Below are 3,339 nucleotides of genomic sequence, written 5' to 3'. Positions count from 1 at the left end.
ATCACCGTTAGCGCCCTGAGCTTCAGAGTCCATCTCTGTAAAGGGGGATAGTGATGCTGGCCCTGCCCACCTCGCTAGGCTCCAGAGGACAGGAAGCACTTGGTAAGGGGCACAGGCAGGCCTAGGCAGGTGGGTGCTTGGCAGAGCTTGGGTGGCACAGGGCGGGAGAGGTATAACTTTCACCCACTCACATCAGAACTTGGCCCAGGGCCACCACATACTCTCTTCCTCGACTGTCTAGGCTAGTTTTCCTCTGAGCCACCAGGCCAGTCCACTTGACTGATGCTTCCTGAGGAGCTGCGGGAGGGGCTGGGAAGGTTCAAGTTTAAAACCTGAAATTCCCTGATTGGTTTTCTATTGCTGCTGTAAGAAATTACCATGAATTCGGAGGCTTAAAACAACACAAATTTATTAAGGTGCAATTCTGTAGGTTAGAAGTCCAGTGTGGGTTCCACTGGGCTAAGATCGAGGTGTCAGCAAGGCCTTGCTCCTCTGGAAGCCCCGGGGGAGAATATGTTCTTGTCTCTTCCAGCTTCTAGAGGCCACTCACATTCCTTTGTTTGTGGCCCTGTCCTCCATCTTCAAAGGAGCGTTTCTCTGGCCCATCTTCCATCCACGCAGCTCTTTCTCTGACTTTTCTCTTCTGTCTCCCTCTTCCCCTTTTAAGAACTCTTGATATTACATGGGACCCACCTAGATAATTCAGGGTAATCTCCCTATTTTAAAGTCAGTTGATTAGCCAGCGTAATTTCATCAGCAACCTTAATTATTCTTTTACATGTAACAAAACATATTCACAGGTCCCAGAGAGCAGGCGGACATCTTTAGGGGAGGCCATCGCTCTGCCTATCCCTTTTCCCTTCTCCCCATCCCTCCCTCCCTCCTGACTTGGCTGACCTCACCCCTTCTTCCAGCATCTTTCTTCTTCAGGATGTTTTCCTGGTCTTTCCTCCCTAAGAGTCTCTCCCATATTTATAGAATGGACGCTTTTACCATCCTGGCGACACTGTACTGTCACAGCTATCACCCTCCAGAAGGTAAGGTCCCCTCACCCCATTATTACATACCTTTCTTTTGCCCCACTCTTCTTAGCACTGACCATCGGGAAGGGTATCACTATGTACTTGAGGACTTGGGTTTCCTCCATCTCCTTTCATTGGACGGGAGGTCCTGATCCAGAGGGGGCCGAATACCCAGCAACAAGAACAACGCCTGGCACCTCGTAGACGCTCAAGTATCTGATGAATAGCTAAGTGGAGCAAGGGCACAGTTCCTTTCAGTCTATCTCCAGTGCCCCATTTAGGGCCTGCCCTTCAATAAATTTTTCTAGTACTGTATGAATGAATGAATGAATTAATGAATGAATGAATGAACGAACGAACGAACCCACTGTTGGAACAAAACTAAGTATGGATCCCACCGCCGCCCCGGAAGCCAGCTAGCGCTATGGCAAATACCAGTGTGCCCAGGCCATTCCGCCTGCACACCCTCAATGCCCCCTTTTCTCAGGGGTGATAAACTCCTGGAAGCTCTCGAAAGTTTGCAGTATTTTACCGTAGGCGCTTTCAAGTCCTCATTCATTCCTTTAGTTGTCACTGAATGCACTTGTGCAGGCGCCTCCCAGACCCAGCCCTGCAGGTCCGAGGACTCTCTCTGAATAGTGAAGAATTCGCTCTAAGGCTGCCGCTCCTTCGGTCCTACTAGAACCGAGAGTCTGGGCTCCGACAGGCACAGCTGGAGCTCACAGAGTCCAACCTAGGTACCCGACGCCCTCTGGCCCGCAACCATACGAGCCTAGACTGGACACAGGAGCGGGTAGGGCCCCGGCGCTGAGCCGCGGAAGGCGTAACCCAGGCGGGGCCTCGAGTGGGGCGGGAGTGTGGGCGGGACCTAGCTGGGGCGGCCCGGGCATTGGCTCCGTGGGCCGGGGGCGGGGCTTCAAGGTCCAAGGTCTGCACAGTAAGTTCACAGCCGGATTCCGCTCCCATCGCCGGGCGGTTCTAGCTCCCGAGCTTTTGCCGCCCGCGGGTCGGCTGCCTGCGTATTTTTAAGGTGAGTTCGCGCCGGGGCTCTGCAGCCTGTCTGCGGCTCCGAGGCCCATCCCTGTGGCACCCCGTCCCAGCCTGTGCCCCGGCCCCTGTCTCACCTCCGCGTAGGTCCTTTCCCGGGAGCCTTGGGCTCTACGGTGTTTCCCGCCTGCGCCTGGGTCTCGGCAGCCACGCCCGCTCCACCTTCGCCTGCAGGGCGCCGTGCATCCCGAGCCCGAACTCCGGGTTCCGCCCTTCACCCTGCGCCCGAGCCCCACCCCACCCACGGGATCCAAGACTGCCCTCCCGCCGACCTGCGTCCTCTCCCGGGCTGGGGGTCGTATTTTTAGCCGATGGCGAGGTGTCCTATCTTTAGCCATGGCCGCAAGCGTCCTGAAACGGATCCTGGCTGGGCTGGGCTGCGCTCAGGCAAAGGGCGGGGAGGGGTCGGCTCCGGAACCCTAGCTGGGGCTGAAGAGCAGGACCCGCGGGAGTCATGGGCGGGGGCCCGCACGCCTCAGCTCTGGCCCTGCGCCAAACGGACACACGGCCATCGCCCAGGCAGGGAAGCACTGGGGAGGCTCCTCCCAGAGCTTGGAGATTCTGGCAGGGTCCCCGATCTCCCCTTTACCCCATGATTTTCTGATTGTGAGACCAGAACCCCCCGAGAGAAGGAGATCCCGCAGACCGTCTGCCTCTGTTACGCGAACGTGCAGCTCCTTAGGGGTGCCTGCCTGGAGCCGGAGGCTCGCTGGAGACTCCGGTGCGCGCCCGGACTCCTCCGGGACGGGGCGATAGAGCGGGCGCGCGCGCCATCTAGCGGCCGCGGATCCGAGCGCCGCTCAGCACCGGAACCCTGGAGACTCCACGGCGGGCGAGGGGGAGTCTGCGCAGGCTGTGTCGGGTGGGCGGGAGAAGGTGGACGCCTGGGGCCAGGGGCCGTTGGTTTTTGGTCTCGTTGAGAGCACTGTCCCCAGATCACAAAATGTTTGAGATCTACAGTTATTTGCTGAATGAAAGACAGGGCTGACAGTGACATTGATGTTCTCATCTGCACTATGTAGAGGTCTCTAGCAGCCCTCTGGTAATGGCTTTATTGTCAGCCCATTACGTGGATGGGGAAGGTGAGGCTCAGAGAGGAACGATGTCTCTCTCAAGATCAGAGTGAGTCCCAGGTGGAGATGGATTCAAGGTTAGTCTCCCGGTTTCAAGGTCAGGGGGCTGCTTTTTGAAGACCCCTGGTAGAAAGTGGCCTAGTGTTGTGACAAGAGGGCCTCTGCCTCCCAAAAGTCATTTTCTCTGAAGGCCCAGA

The 3,339-nt window shown here is 57.1% G+C and overlaps 1 protein-coding gene and 1 long non-coding RNA gene across 4 annotated transcripts in view; one reads left to right on the top strand and one right to left on the bottom strand.

Moving 5' to 3' along the window:
- Window positions 1–383: 383 nt before the first annotated feature.
- On the bottom strand, window positions 384–2,936 carry LOC107195623. 3 transcript variants are annotated; one of them, XR_003046110.1, is made up of 4 exons: window positions 2,716–2,936; window positions 2,147–2,237; window positions 1,068–1,249; window positions 384–716 (listed from the first exon to the last, which is right to left on the bottom strand). It is a non-coding gene; the product is annotated as an uncharacterized LOC107195623 (long non-coding RNA). The 3 variants fall into 3 exon arrangements; XR_003046109.1 differs by having other exon boundaries at window positions 2,147–2,931; XR_001516823.2 differs by lacking the exons at window positions 2,147–2,237; window positions 2,716–2,936 and adding an exon at window positions 1,555–1,834.
- Window positions 1,908–3,339, top strand: part of CDC42EP2 (CDC42 effector protein 2) — a 6,981-nt gene continuing 5,549 nt past the window's right edge. Inside the window, exon 1 of the mRNA XM_006911112.3 lies at window positions 1,908–2,052. The gene's annotated coding sequence lies outside the window, so the exon portion shown is untranslated. The remainder of the gene's footprint in view (window positions 2,053–3,339) is intronic.

This window comes from Pteropus alecto, unplaced genomic scaffold (genome assembly GCF_000325575.1).
Source record: "Pteropus alecto unplaced genomic scaffold, ASM32557v1 scaffold43, whole genome shotgun sequence".
Classification (NCBI taxonomy): Eukaryota; Metazoa; Chordata; class Mammalia; order Chiroptera; family Pteropodidae; genus Pteropus; species Pteropus alecto.
This window is presented reverse-complemented; position numbering and strand designations above follow the sequence as displayed.